We start from the raw sequence: 16,638 nt of genomic DNA, 5'->3' as shown, positions 1-16,638 counted from the left end.
GATTGATTGTAGTGCTTGACATGAGAAGATCAATTAAGTATTATGTAAAACATTTTGGATCGAACATAATGGTTTAAAAGGAATGACAAAACAGATTATTCTTTTTATGAAACCATCTGGAGTGTGACCTGCACATCCTACTCATGAAATACAGTTTTCATTATTGTAGATATGTGCACAAATAAATAGCAACAATGACCCATACTGTCTGCTTCCTTTAGGGGTCACTGTTGCTTTCTTTTCACCAAATCCCCAGCATCTTTCTCTGTCGCACCACTCTGTCTTTATTCCATTTGTGAGTGCTTTTCCTACTTCTCTCTGGCAAAACTAGAGTTCACATCCTCTATCCAACCTATATCTAGTATTCCACCTCAGCACATTGTCTCTCCACATCAGCCTTGTCTACCTAACTTTGACTTCTCTTCCAGTGAAAATATCTGAAAATCCCCAAAGTATTTATGCACCTTCTTTTTTTAAAAATCACATTATAACCAATAAAGTTTCAGAAATGTTTATGCTATAGGCCAACACAAAATAATACAAAAATGTTGATGTAAAAGGATAAGAGAATTGTTCTAAGTCATTGCTAAGATCTGAAAGGTGTGGCATGCATTTATATTCTGCTCTTATGACTCCATATGTGTAGACACACCTTTCACCTCAATCACAGTTACATGTATTTTAATGTCATTTCTCAACAATTCTTTGCAAAGTTAAAGTTTTTTGCTAATTGTTTATTACTAAAAAGCTCAAGCTCAGTGACATTTAAAACATTTTAAATTTTCAACCACAAACTCACAACCTCATTATGAGTTTTCTGCAGTTTGTTTTCGCAGCACAAAATATCCCTGCGCTAATGTCAATGGTCATAGAGCCACCAAGAGCATCTCCAGAAGTCACAGCCATGCAACAAAGCATGAAAACGTCCCAATGCTGCTCTGCTCATCACAAAAATCAGCATCAAATCCATAAATCGTTTAATACTGTTGTCTCATGAACAGTGAAAATGTATTATCAAGTTTAGAATAATGAAAGAAGAAAATATCAAGATCAAAATGGAAGAAAGAAAAAATAATGTTGACAAAGGATTAAATAAGGAATGCTCTTTCTAATTGCCCTTTAAAAAAAGCCTTTTGAGGTAGTCTGGAGTTCAGATTTTTTGTTAGTTTAGTTCTTGTTCATAGTCAAGTGGAGAGGCTGTGATTCAAACCAAGATTTACAAACAATGTCTAAGGTTATAACTGTGGTATCACTGAATGTCAATGGTTTAAATAATATCAAAAAGAGAGATAAGGTCCTAAATAAATTTAGAAAAGAAAAAGTACAAGTTATTCTCTTACAGGAGACACACCTAACAAGAAAAGGGCATGGAAAGTACAAAAAATTAGGGTATGGAAACTCCTTTTCCTCCTCATTTGGAGAAAGGCATAAATGAGGAGTTATGACATTGATCTCAAATAGTGTAAAGTTTGAATTGTTGCAGGAAATTGGGGATAAAGAAGGAAGATATTTAATAATAAAGGGCAAATTGGAAAACCAGTTAATCACACTACTCAATGTATATGCCCCCCCAGAAAGTGGCAAAGCACTTTTTAAGAAAATATTTGATCTCATTATCTTGGAAGCAGAGGGAACATTGATATGTAGCAGGGATTTTAATGCTGTGTTAAATTATAAGATGGATACTACAAGCAATAAAAATAGTAAAAAAAACAAATCAGTAGGTACATGAACACTATGATGTCAGAAATGCCAATTGTAGATGTGTGGAGAGAATTTCACCCCTTAGATCGTGATTATACTCATTATTCAATACCACATGGTACTTATTCCAGAATTGACTATATACTAATGAATAAGAGAGAACTACACAGAGACTGTAGGATTGGAGTTTCAGATGTTTCTGATCATAACGCAATCTATCTTGAGATCCATCTGGAAAGCAAAAAAAAAACAATACTTTATGGAGACTAAATGAAGGAATATTAAATAACAAGGCTCTAGTTGGTGAAGTAAAAGAGGAGATAACCCGATATAAAGAGGAAAATGATAATGGTGAAGTAAACCCAGTAATTCTTTGGGATGCCCTGAAGGCGGTAATACGGTTGAAAATTATTTCTTACACAGCATTTATGAAAAAAGCAAGATTAGAAACATACATAAACAAATAAGGAAGCTAAGAGATTTAGAACAACAATATAAACAAACAAATGACCCAGACGTATTTAATCTGATTAAAGAAACCAGGAAAGAAATGGATGAGAGTTTATGGGAGGAGGTAGAAAAGAAGGCTAGATTTACTAAGCAAACGTATGAGGGGGGACCGAAAGCCACCAAAAATTTGGCTAGGTGCATTACTAAACAACAAACATTAGGTAGCATACATAAAATAAGAGATCCACTATCTAATACAATTTTATATGAACAAGAAGAAATACAAAGAACATTTGAGCAATACTACAAAAATCTATCTGCACAACCACCATCGGCTGGGGAAGAGGAGGTGAGTAATTTTCTGGAAAAACTGGATTTACCAGCAATAGGCACAAAACAAAATGCAACACTGACTTCTCAAATTACAGAGGAAGAGATTACAAAGGCAATTGGCAGGTCTAAAATAAGAAAGTCACCAGGGTCAGATGGTTTAAGGGCTTTTTTTTATAAAACCTTCAAAGAAGAATTAACACCACTGCTATATGACTCGTTTAACTATAGTCTCAGGACCGGCAAGATGCTTCCTTCTTGGAAGGAAGCCATTATTTCCGTAATCCTAAAGCAAGGTAAAGACCAAGAATACAACCACAACTACAGACCGATATCGGTACTAAATGTAGGCTATAAACTGTTTTCCTGGAAAATTTAATGTCATGAAACGAAGACCGATGGACCCAGTATTCAAGGAGAGACAGTCAGTAGGAAAGTTCAAAACATTTATTAAATAAACAAAACAAAAGCTGAGCTGTGGCTTGCGGACACTGCAGGATGGGGAGTGGGGCACCACCCAATCTCAGACACTCTGTAGTGGGAGAAACACAGGTAAGTGACCACGATCATCTGACAGAAGATTATCTGAGTTGGTTACTTACCTGGTTTAACTGTCCAGACCAAGAATGTCCCCAAGTGCTGCAGTCCCAGAGGGGATGCTGGAAGCCGATCCTGGTCAGGGATCCAGAACAGACAGGAACAGACAGAACAGGCAGAATCCAGATCAAGCAGGAACAGAAACAGGTGGCAGGATCCAGACTTCCAGGCATCCACAGGCTCCCAGGAGGGTTCAGAGTCTGACTGGGACCAGAAGCATGACCAGGTGGTCACGCACAGGAGCAGACAGGATCAGGTGCAGACAGGCAGGCTCAGTGGAAGAGGGTAGCCGAGACAGGACATAGAACCGGAACTTGAAGCAGGACTTTAAACTGGTCTCCTCCCTGGAGCCAGGCTTACTGGATAAAAACTGAACCTCCCCCCATATTGAGCCAAAAACCCAGAGGACTCCGCATGGGAGGAACAGTGGACGATCAGGAGACGAGACAAACACAAAAACCCTTTTTTCCACTGGCTGCTAGAATCCAGGACATGAACCAAGGCAAAAATTCAGACAAACAGACTAACAGAAAGACAAATAATGATCTGGCACTGAATGCTCAGGCTGAACTGAATATAACCAAGAGGACGCAGGTGAGAGGAATAAATTATAATTGAGGCAGGGAGGGAAAACGACAGGTGAAAGGGATTACTAATTAAGGAGCAAACAGGCCAGATCATGAAATTTAATGCAGGATTTAACTGATGAGGAAAGACAAACACAAGAGAATATAAGGAGAACTCTTCATATCATAGACCATCCGCAAAGAAGAGGGGAGGGGGCAGTTTTGATTAGTATAAATGCGGAAAAAGCCTTCGACAGTGTCACTTGGAACTTTTTGTAAAAGGTCTTAGAAAAATTTGGATTTAACGAGACGTTTGTAAATTGTATTAAATCAATTTATCAAGAGCCAACTGCACGGATTAAAATAAATGGCAGCCTGTCAGGAAGATTAACACTGGAGAGAGGGACAAGGCAGGGATGCTGCCTCTCATCGAGTCTTTTTGCACTGTTTATAGAGCCACTAGCTCAGATGATTAGGCAGGAAGCGGAAATAGAAGGAGTGGAAATAGGAGGGGAAGAACATAAAATTGGGTTGTTTGCAGATGACATTTTGATTTATCTAAAAAACCCAAGTGATTTACCGGTCGATCTACGTTCCTACCCTCATCTATGGTCATGAACTCTGGGTCATGACCGAAAGAACGAGATCACGGATACAAGCGGCCGAAATGGGTTTCCTCCGTAGGGTGGCTGGGCTCTCCCTTAGAGATAGGGTGAGAAGCTCGGTCATCTGGGAGGGACTTGGAGTCTTTTAGGGCTGGTGAGGTGTTCCGGGCACGTCCCACCTGGGGGAGGCCCCGGGGAAGACCCAGGACACACTAGAGAGACTATGTTTCTTGGCTGGCCTGGGAACGCCTTGGGGTTCCTCCTGAAGAGCTGGAAGAAGTGGCTGGGGAGAGGGAAGTCTGGGCCTCCCTTGTTAAGCTGCTGCCCCCGCGACCCGACCCCGGATAAGCGGAGGAAGATGGATGGATGGATGGATGGATGGATGGATGGATGGATGGATGGATGGATGGATGGATGGATGGATGGATGGATGGATGGATGGATGCATGGATGGATGGATGGATGGATGGATGGATGGATGGATGCATGGATGGATGGATGGATGGATGGATAAAAAACCCAAATGAAATGTTTTTAAAAACAGTAAGTTTGCTTGAGGATTATGGGAAACTCTCGGGATACAAAATGAATGTGGAAAAAACAAAGATCCTAACAATAAATTACTCCCCGCAGCAGAAAATAAGCGATACCTACAAACTTAAGTGGAATGAAAAATCTATAAAATATTTGGGGGTAAACATAACCAAAACAATTGACAAACTCTATGATGCAAATTATTTAGAAATAAACTACAATATCAAGAAGGACCTGGGGCGATGGATGGACATTGGCTTGGATCTATCCCGCAAAAACAATCTGTAGAATGGGACAGATGGATTTCAAGGTTTATATGGAACGGGAAGAAACCTAGGGTTAGAATGCTATGGATTTTCTCCCTCTGCTATGTCATGGATGGGCAGCTACCTCTCAGAGAGAACGCAGAGAGTATTTTTCAATGGTGAATTGTCACGTCTTGGTCGAGGTTTGGAGGACCCAAATGCAGAGGCAGAGAGGCTGAGGTGAATACTTGTAGTTTTAATGAAAAAATGGTTAACAAAAGCAGTCCAAAAATCCAACTAAAATGTAACAGAGCAGAACCATGGAGACATAAAGGGAAAACACGTAGAAGGAGCCAGGGAGCGACGAGGTGAGACGATTGCAGCGATGACAGGACCAGCAACAACAGAGGAACCAACAAAGAGTGAGAGCAGAGGGAGAGCATAAATAGCTGACAGAGACAAAGCGAGGGCTAACGAGCTGACAAGGAGCAGGTGTGAGGAGATGACGAGGGAGCCAAGGGGAAATGAACACACACACACACACACACACAAGAGGGCAACAGAGGACAACAGAAAAACATGAGAACTAACATAAATCTAGAAATTACAACAAAATCGGAATTAAACCAATAAAACTAGAAAACAAGGAGCAAAGTAAAGCACAACATAAGCAAAACCATGACATGAATACTCCTCCAGTAAAACATTTCATTGTGGATTACCACAAGGAAGCTGCCTTTCTCCACTCTTGTACTCTATTTTTACAAATGATCTGCCCTGCATACTGGAGATTACAACTATAGTTATGTATGCAGATGACTCCACATTGTATTGTGCAGCACAAACAGCTGACCTTACTTAACTATGATTTAGAAAAAGTGAGCAGGTGGGTTAAAGAAAATAAATTGGAATTAAATATAGAAAAAACAACATCTATCACTTTTGGAAGTAATCATAATTTAAAAATGAAATCTCATTATGTTTGTTAGTCAACGGGCTGCAACTGAAGCAAGTAAAGCAAACAAAATTGTTGGGAGTCATCTTAGACTCACACCTGTCTTGGGCTGCTCATATAGATGGTATTGTGGCTAAAATGGGTAAAGGCATTACGATGGTGAAGAAATGTGTTTCATTCATACCTGCTGCTATTGCTAAACAGGTTTTACAGTCTTGTCCTGAGTTATCTGGAGTATTGCCCGGTGATATGGTTATCTGCTTCACAGAGTGAGCTTCATAAGCTTCAGCTGGCACAAAACAGGGCGGCCAGAGTGGTCCTTCAGTGCTCACAAAGAACAAGTGTGGCTTTAATGCATAGACAGCTTTCATGGTTAACAGTTACCTATACACTTAAATTAATACTTCTCCTATTTATACTGAATGTTTTTTCCTTAAAAAACAGCCTTCATTTTTTGCTGAACATTTAGTCCTTCTTGAAAAAAGTCATGATTATTTAACAAGTCGGGCACTAGGTGGAGACATTAAAGGAATAGTACACCCAAAACATGATTAGCCTTCATTTTCTACTCACCCCCATGCTGAACAACACCCTGGAGTACTTTTTTGATATCTCAAATGCATCTGGAGATCTGGGAGGCTTCTTGCTGTCTGCTGACATTCAAATAATGGAGGTCTATGGTGCCCGAGACAGAAAGGTCCATAAAAGTCCACAAAAAACGTGTCAATATTCCTCCATACTGCTCGTCCAATGTATTCCAAGTGTCCTGAGTGGGTAGCATCCAGAATTTACTTGAAACGAAGTCATTTAGAATGTTTTTAGAGCATAAACAGTAGTGTATAGGATTTCCTGAAAGCGCGCACCTGCGCGTTCACAACGCTACGGAAGCCGGCAGACCAAACCAGATGAAAGTGCGCATTCAGCGTCTGCTCTGCCAATAATGCAAGCGTAGAAGAAGAAATGTGCTGTTTACCTGTGCAAAGAAAGAAACAACAAAAGAAAAATGTCTGAGGACTTCAGTGTTGAGGAAGAGCATGCACTGCATGAAAAGTGAGATTTTCGTCCCCGTAAACTCCCGCAGATCTGCCTGATTTTCGTCAGTTTCCGACAATTTGCAACCCGTGCTTGTCCGCGTTTGTCGTGCCACAAATTGTCGGAAACGGACTCTGACGTATGTGGAGAGCGATCAGCTGTACTAATGGCCCTAATTAGCATATGAATGCAGCAAACCCGCGCGGCTGGCCAGGTCTGGCTTGAATAACCTACTCAGTATTGGCTGAAACCACTATTCTCAAACAAGTGAAATCGCTCGTGATTGGCAGCAAAACCAAACGTGGCCACGCCAGGCTTTAATTTTCTTACTGAGTATTGGACGGAACCACTTCTTTTTAAACAAGTAAAGTCGCTCGTGATTGGTTGGCATATATATATATTTACATATAAATTTACATCTATATATTTATTCATTCATATATTTATTCATTCATATGGTGTGTATTTATGTTATCCTACACTACTACACAATTATTATGCTACCATCAAGGACATGAATGAATTTATACAGGAAATGAACATTTGCCAGGAAGCTGTTTATGCAAAGAAAGAGCTTTATTAAAACACACACAACTATATACAAGGCGTATCCAAACACATGCGTTTCTAAAAGTTACAACTCCGTGAACGGTCCGTTTGCTTCCTCGGGGTTGGAGGTAACTGGCAGCATTCCCTCCGAGGCAGGTCCGATGTGCAGACGCCTACTGTGCGTGGCCCTGTACTTCGGCATCGCTTCTAACCGGGACTGCAGCTTAACACAGAGTTCAGTGAGATCCGGCCTACGAAATGGCGGCGACCGTACAAATCCGGAGTTCCACTTCCTCATCTGCTAGCACACTCTGCCTCGCTTTCAGCAGCTGAAAAAAAAACAATGAATCAGCGCACTGCGTATGGACACAACACATCTATCAATGCACCTGAAAAATAGTCACCAAATAAAGTCTTACCTTCTTTCTTCTGGCCCGACTCCGAGCAGATTGCTTGGCAGCCTCCGCACGCAGCGTGTTGGCTGGCTGCGTATATCTGAAGCTCCTGCGTACTGTCTGAAAATACGTCTTACAGGCAGCTGGAAAACAATTAAATGAGAGTGGTATAAATAAAAAATCAAACGCAAGTCACAGTAACAAGGAAGGAGAAAACATTAAAACAAGTCACTTACACACAATGTCGTCTTTATCAACATCGTGCAAATCTGGACTTGCTGATTATGGCTCCGAGCAAATAGGAGGTCACCGCCTCATTGTGAGGCGACAGTAGTCTGTGAAAACAAAATGTAAAGCTATGATCGGTATCTATCCGTATCCATTGCCTTTTACCGCAGAATGAAAGCATATTCTTTAAATCTTACCCTTGCTCCGGTTCATAGCGCCTGCAATTAGTCTCCGAGTTGTGAAGACGGCGTACTGCTTCCTGTGAATCACAAAAAATACACTTTAATAAAGCTTGTTCTTGCAAGGCTACTATTAGCGGTAGCTTAGGCTAGGCTACTATTAGCGGTAGCTTAGGCTAGGCTGCTTTTAGCCTAGCAGGCAGTAATCGAACATATATTTACCGCTAGCATCTCTTCTTTGAGTTCGTCTTGTTCAATGCAGAGTCGCCATCACGTCCAAGAGGAGTTTTACCCCGAAATCCAGACGCTCCAGACCGCCTGCACAAAGCAAAGCATCCATCCTCCACTGTGGCTGCTCACCGCGCCGCTCTGAGTTTCTTGGAGATCGTAGAGCGCATGCGCGAGATGAACCAGGGTTTCCGCGGATCAATAAAAATAATTAAAAAATCATTCATTTTTTTTAAATCAAGGCCTTAATTGGCACTAAAATTATTTAAATATGTTTATCGAAGTATTTATAATTCTTTAATAAAAAATGCTTATAAAAACAATTTCGTCAGATATATTATATCGCTCCAGGCGGAGAAAAAGCTAGAGGATATATATATACGTATATATGTGTGTGTGTGTGTGTGTGTGTGTGTTTACATACATACAGGAGTCATGGAACTCTGCTTGCAGCTCCTTCATATTTCATGTACACTAATAACTTGTGTACATGGTTCTTGTTGATGGCATTAAAATCATTTCAAATAGCATTAAATTAGAGTCACTCATTCCTGTATGAACCCTGTGAGCGCTTAATTTAATATGACATATTAAAAAAATCCCACCATCATCCAGCATATGTTCAGTTTCTGCCCAAATATATATTTATATTTTTGTAGATTTTTGTAACGGGGATAAGGATAATTCAAAACTGCTTTTTTTGAATGAACTTGTTCTCTTCTCCCAAACATCTCTTTTCATTCCTGTAATAAGAAGTTTCTTTTGAATGGATTTGATTAAAGTTTAAGTCCCTCGGTATAAAATAAATATTTTGATGGAGATGAGAAATCTGCTTCCTCGTTGGTGAATAACCAATAGTTTGGATCCAATCATTTAAATAAACGGTGTTAGTTTTTTTTTTTTTATATATAAGAATTGTGCTATAATTTCTAGTCACCGAACTGTTGCTGATATATTTTAATTTGACGAACCGGAATTTGTCGATGTTCTTTTTCCTGTTTGGTGCGATTGCAATTGCGGATCTTGACCTGGCCGGACCTTATGACCACAGTGTACCAATCTTCTGATGGCTACTTCCAACAGGATAATGTGCCATTTTATAAAGTGAATCATCTCATACTCATTTCTTGAAACTTTTCCACATAAGTTATTGTGAATTGAGCATATTGACAGACAACATTTAATTTTTTATCTTAAATGCAATTTTTTTTTTTTTTTATAATTACTGCTCTAAATGTATTGCTCTGTCAGCTAAAAATCTGTTTTGGTCTCTATACTTTAATTAAATAAATCAATTCAAGCTAAAATGTAAGAGGCTATACTGAGCCTGATCTCTTTGTATCAGAGATTTCTTACCTTTTAGAAAAATGTCACTTGGAGTAAAAAAAACCCTGCAACCCTGATTTGCATTTGTATAGCTCACAGCATGTTCATTTACATGTTAAAGCCTCCCCTAGAATTCCATGGGGGGGAGGCATGGGGGGAACACTGCCTAACAAAGTCCACGTCAATTTCTGACAATTTACGGGAGTTTTCGGCGAAGCCTGCAAATTGTCGTAAACTGCCGCTAACCTGAAGTTCCACGACAATCTACAGTGCCGCATATTGCGCACTTTAATCTGGTTTGGTCTGCCGCGGTTTCCGTAGCGTCGTGAACGCGCTTTCAGGAAATCCTATACACTACTGTTTATGCTCTAAAAACATTCTAAATAACTTCGTTTCGAGTAAATTCTGGATGCTACCCACTCAGGACACTTGGAATACATTGGACGAGCAGTATGGAGGAATATTGACACGTTTTTTGTGGACTTTTATGGACCTTTCTGCCTCGGGCGCTGGGCACCTCCATTATTTGAATGTCAGCAGACAGCAAGAAGCCTCCCAGATCTCCAGATGCATTTGAGATATCAAAAAAGTACTCCAGAGTGTTGTTCAGCATGGGGGTGAGTAGAAAATGAAGGCTAATCATGTTTTGGGTGTACTATTCCTTTAAACTCCCTCGACCTAGAACAAACTATTTTAAACCCACAGTGTATTATAGAGCCATTTGTCACTGGAACCGACTGCCAATAACCACGCGAAGAGTCCAGAACAGAACAAGCTTCAAAAAAATAATGTCTTCAGAGCTACTGCAGATGATCTGATGAACTGATCTGTGTATTTATGTTGCATATTTCTACTCTTTTTCATGTTCCTATTATTTCCTAATGTGCAACTTGTGCAATTTTTTTAATGGTTTGTTCATAATGTAATGTAATTTCTTTATGTGAGGACCCCAGGAAGATTATTGGCCATTTATTTGGCAGCTAATGGGGATCCTAATAAAACTAAACTAAACTAAACTAGGGTTAGATATAAAACACTTCAGCTCCCAATAGATAAAGGAGGTCTGGGTTTACCAGCCCTAAAAGAATATTTTTGGGCAGCACAAATTAAACCTCTGGTATGTTGGTGCAATGACTATGTTTCAAAATGGAAAAATTTGGAAATAGGTAGAAAGTACATAGAAGTTAAAAATTTAAAAGCACATAAAATACTCTTAGGCAAACTAAGAAATAAGCTAGATTCAATAACTAAAACTATGATTGAAATATGGAACACAGTAATTGATAATTACAAGTTAGAGAAAGAAACAAGGAGTTTGAGCTGGTTTGCTTGGGATCCGAGGTTTAAACCAGGTATTTATGATACGGGTTTCAAACAATGGGCAAATAAAGGTGCCACAGCAATGTGTAAATTGACTGAAAAGGGCAAACTGCTGAGCTTCAATAACTTAAAGCAGGGGTCTTCAACGTTTTCCAGGCCAAGGACCGCCAAACTGATGGTGAGATGGAGCGGGGACCACCTAATTATATATATTGTATGAAATAGTGTTCTATCAAACTGGTCCTACAGTATAGTCACTTTATTACAGATGGAGTAATGTAATGAAAGTAATTTCTCCTTGAGATTATTAAAGCATTTCTGATTCTGATTCCTGGTTGATGGGACAGGTGTTGTGAATGAAACGGTGCCCAGCTTGAAAGAGCTCCTGTGTGTCGCTGAATATGTGCATTGATGACTGAAAGACATCTTCTGCCTCCATTTATCTGTTTACTACAGTCTCTTGAATTCATGTTAATGTTTATTTAAAAGCATTTCAATAACTGGAAAAAATTGCAGGGGGAATATAAAAAAAAGTTCAAATCAACCAAAACTTTTGCGACCCCCATGCAGCACCTCCGTGGACCCCCTAGGGGTCACGGACCCCCTGTTGAAGACCTCCGACTTAAAGGGAAAATATGAACTGGAGGATCAGGACCAGTATAGATACCTGCAAATAAAAGATTATTATGAGAAAGAGATAAAAACCAACATAAGTAAAATAATAGAGATATTTCATAAGGCCTATGAGGGGAATAAATTACGAATTATTTACCAGGGACTGATGGCAGGCAGGAAGACATCTACTATGTACATTAAAGAAAAATGGGAGGACGAATTGAAGGAACACATAAGCGAGGAGGAATGGTTTAAAATTTGTAAAATGCAGTGCACAGCCACCTGCGCTCGTGTGTGTGAAGGGAATTTAATTGGAAAAACATTAGATTTTTTATAAAACCAAAGATCAGGACCAGGATGTTATCCAGTTCACAGCCATGCTGGCCACTCTGTGGCCAGACTGATGTAGGCCACACGCACATATTCTGGTCTTGTCAAAAGCTAACCACATACTGGCATAATATTTGCCTTATTTTGAAAAACATATTGGGTTATGGAATACCCAGATCATGTAAAACACTTTATCTAGGATGCCTGACACACGATGTAGTTCAAAAGGATAATGAATACCTGCTAAAAATATTACTTTCAGTATCAAGGAAAACCATCACAAAACGATGGTATAGACTAGACCCCCCCGCGGTGGAGCAGTGGATGAGCATTGTGGAAGAGATTTTTGTAATGGAGAAAATCACATATAGACTGAGATTGCAGGAGGACAAGTTTGTTCTTAAATGGGAAAAATGGTGCAACTACAGACGCAAGGAGAATACCAGTCTTGTATCCAGATAAATATGGTCACAGTTGTCCAACATTGTATATGAAGTTGAATGTATTGATACCTCTCCACTGTATGTGTTCAGAAATGTTCAATAAAAAATAAGAATAAAAAAAAAAAGCCTTTTTAATGATGACCTAGAGGGAGTTTTTCATCATCCTACCTCGGAGGCGGGCTTTTCTAATCCTCTACTGTTCTTCCAGCTTCATCCAGCTGCTGCTTCATCCTGCTCCATCTCCCTGACTGACTTCTTTGATGTACAGCTGTCTTCCTCATGGTCAACCATTCAGCCATCCTGCTTCGATCCTCCGCAGTTAGCCTCTACGACTAGCCCAAGCCAGCAGTAGTACGTGCCCTGCCTTCAGTTCTTGGCTTGCATGGTAGACGTTACAGATCTACCGCAGTGCTCCTTGCTCACCTCCTAAGCTCCAGAAGGGGGAACTGCTGGCCATGTCTTGCCCCGGTTCTGGTGCTCTCTCCCAAACATGGACCGAGGTCAAGAGAAATATGCATGCGCTCAGAGAGAAAGTTGTCAAAAACACAATGGACATTAAATCAGCCAGTTGTGACTGATCACATGAAATTTTCCATTTGGCTTAAGGAAGTCTTGTAGAAGCGAAGATAGCCTTAATGACAGCGAACCCTGGTTGCTTGGTAACCATACTGTTCACTCAGTGATGAGAAAAATTGTTCTCAGTTGTTTCTAACAAATTGTTAAATTTTTTGTATGTGTGGGAGTTTATTTTTCTTTTATTTAATATTTCAATAAGCAATAAACCCTTTTAATATTTGGGTTACATGGATTTTGCAACGGTAATTCTAAAATTTCTGTAACTTCTCAGGGCTTCTTATATGACTTTAACATACTCAGTTATTTGAAAAAGACAGCAAAGAAATAATAAGCAGGGTTTTAATTCATAATAACTTTTATAATTTTAACTACTACAAAATATTTTGAGACAAGGTTAATTTTATATTGTCCATCCCTAGGGTGAATGTTTGGTTTCCTTATGTTTTATTCTCAAGTATGGAGTAGTATGCCGACCTGCAAGTCTTTTAAAACAAAATGCAAGAAACTTTGAGTTTTTTCTTTAGGAATATACAGGAGTGCCATTTTATTCTATTATCAGGTTTGCTACACAACAGTGTGAGATTTCTTAACAGGGAGCTTGCCTATATTTTCATAAGCAGCACTTTTACAGACTCAGGGTTATACAGATGGCGTTATTAGTTTGAGTGATAGGGTGTTGAGCCTGTCGAGTCATAATTCAATGGCCTTTACTTAAAGACCTTGAAGACTAGACAAAACCTGTTCATAGTGTTCAGTATGATGTGACATTCTGAAAACCTTATAAAAGTCCTAAAATAAGTCCATTTTACACTTTAGCATAAAAAATTCTAACTGAGCATGGAAGCAGTGAATCCCACACATCAAGATACATTGCTAAGTGCTACTGTAGCACAATTACCTCTTTTAATGCAGCTAAGGTGTGCAACGTGGCACTTTACTGATGCAGTAACAGTTCCTGTTGGCTTGATGCAGTTTGGCAATGTGGCACTTCCCAAAATCTAAATGACAATAAACCTCCCCTCAGTATGAAATGGAATTTGCTGAAACAAAGCTTAGATACCATAGAAAAAATGGGTGCAATTGACGTGGCTAGACTCATAATGTCAGAAAGTTCTACAGTAAATGCAAGACAGTTTGATAAGTGACTCCATTCAGCTGCTCTTTTATTCAGGGGTCGCTGCAGGAAATCATTACAAACTTACAGATAGACTTGGCAGGGTTTTTACGCCAGATGGCCTTCCTGACAATACCGCAATTTAAACCCGGGTCCGCCCAAAAAGACTCAGACTTACCCCACTACACCACAGAGCAACCAAGACAGAATAAAGAGTGTCGGAGTTTGCATGACTTTTCAGCTTTTACTACTTATATTACACAAATTATTGTATCTTTACTTTTAATACATGCGCATTAAAATAAAGAACGTCAGCCAAATACTATGTGGCACAAGGGGACATGGCGTGGTTCACTTCTCCCTGCTTACTTGAGCTGCAGCATCAGATCCACTCATTGAGCAGAAAACAACCTTGGCTCCATATATTTTAAACACAAACAATTTAATATACAAGTTTGCAAAAACCCATATTTAAACAGCACTACCACTGCCTTTACTGTTACTAAGCGAGACATAGTCATTTGTCAAGTGCAGACTCCACATTGACACATGACAACATTTTCTCATGCAACACTGTTATTGCAACACATTCAAAAATGATTTTGCCGTTGTAAAGCGTTTACAAAACAAGAAGGTTGTACAACATTTAATGCATGCAAAAAGTTGTATGCATGCCAAATTAAACTCAGACGTTAATGTCAAACATTTGCAAGAAACAAAAATTATTATTTGAATCTGAAAGAGTTAACAGTGCATTTTATCTATCTCATCAGTATTTACAGAGGGAGTGCATCAGGGAAGTGACTGAAGTTTTTTCTGGTGCTGGACGGTTCAGTGACTTCTGTTGGTTGAGAAGTGACACCTCACTTGGGGTATTTGACAAACTGACACTCACTGATACAGAGTGTCCAACTCAGCTTGTCAAATACACTAAGTGGGGGGCCTGATCACTGGTAAATCCAAGGACAGCTCTGAGGAATACAGGAAAAAAATACTTTTATCATCACAAATAAAATACACTATTAAATGCCAAGGTCAGATGCATACCTTGTTTTTGTTTATCCATCCCTAATCAGATTACATGCAGAAGACCGGAGATGCAAACCTGTAACCTGTCGATGCTGGCTCTGTTGAGGCACAGAGCAGCAGCAGCAGCAGTCCTCTTGCCACTGAAAAGCTCTCGCAGTGATGACACCGAGCACAAGATAGATCGTTTGACCACTGAGCTTCAAGGCAGCAAAGAGGAAGTCAAAACAAGGAAGATAACTGCAAAGCTAGCTCTCAGGAAATATGTGGAAATAAGTGTCAACATGTCAGTTGTGAAACGCTGCTGAAGGCTTTAATGGTTTGTTGAGACGTATGCAGAAGGTTTGCCTGTCTGTCTTTGCCAACTATTTACTTTTTGTTGTTTAAGTAGCATGCTAAAAGTGCCAAGGCAGGAACCAAAAAGAGAAGAAACAACAAAGAAGTAGAGAACTGGAGGAAAGTTTAACTGTTCTGTTTAAATGGAACTTTAAATATGTTTAAATGCTGCATAGTTTTTTTTTTACAGTATCTGATGGTTTGTGTTTTAATAGCGCTTCACAAAGAATACATAACTTGTGTTTGTACACTGTCTCACACCACCCCTTTTTCAACTGCTAAAACACACTAAGCACAACACCGTGAAACTTCCTCATATAACTCGAGGCCAGTGCACAGTTAGTCACTTATAAGACTTCCCTTCACAGCTGCCACTGTACTATAACACACACACACTCGCTGTGTGTATGTGAGTGTGTGTGCGCCTAAATATGCTGTAAAGCGACAGGTCAGAGTGCCCTAAGAAATAGAGCAGCACCACGGCAACAGGACAGATTATTCCTCATGGGGACGTAGACGCACAAGCTGCAGGGAAAAGACCCCGGAAAAACACATAAGGTTCAGATGGAGAGAAACAGTGGCAACAATGTCGCTGTATTCTCTACCTCTAAAAGTTAGCAGTCAGTTTCAGCCAAGCTTAATAGTGTCTGAGCTATTTCAGAGGAATGTGTGTTTGTTAGAAGCACTTAACTCTGAGCTATCAATCATCCACTCACTGTCTTCCTTTCGTCAGGGATCACAGGTACCTGGTCCAGGAGGGAAATCCAAATATCCCTCTGATCCCCAGCACTTTCTACTATGTTTGGGGGGGGGGGGGGTCAAAAAAGTTTCCAGGCTAGAAGAGATATGTGTATTTCCTACCAAGGGTATGTATGATGCTTTCAAGGGTATGAAAGCATCCAGGTGCTTATGAGACATCCTTTTGAAATTTCTGACCTACTTAGCTCACCATAGA

General features: G+C 39.8%; 1 long non-coding RNA gene across 1 annotated transcript; it reads right to left on the bottom strand.

The window, feature by feature from the left end:
* Window positions 1-14,340: 14,340 nt before the first annotated feature.
* On the bottom strand, window positions 14,341-15,548 carry LOC119786239. The gene is made up of 2 exons (XR_005281162.1): window positions 15,369-15,548; window positions 14,341-15,292 (listed from the first exon to the last, which is right to left on the bottom strand). It is a non-coding gene; the product is annotated as an uncharacterized LOC119786239 (long non-coding RNA).
* Between the last annotated feature and the right edge of the window lie 1,090 nt (window positions 15,549-16,638).

Source organism: Cyprinodon tularosa, unplaced genomic scaffold (assembly GCF_016077235.1).
Source record: "Cyprinodon tularosa strain WSP-4 unplaced genomic scaffold, ASM1607723v1 ctg269, whole genome shotgun sequence".
In the NCBI taxonomy this organism is placed as follows: domain Eukaryota; kingdom Metazoa; phylum Chordata; class Actinopteri; order Cyprinodontiformes; family Cyprinodontidae; genus Cyprinodon; species Cyprinodon tularosa.
Note: the sequence above shows the minus strand (reverse complement) of the source record. Positions and strands in the feature narration are given on the sequence as shown.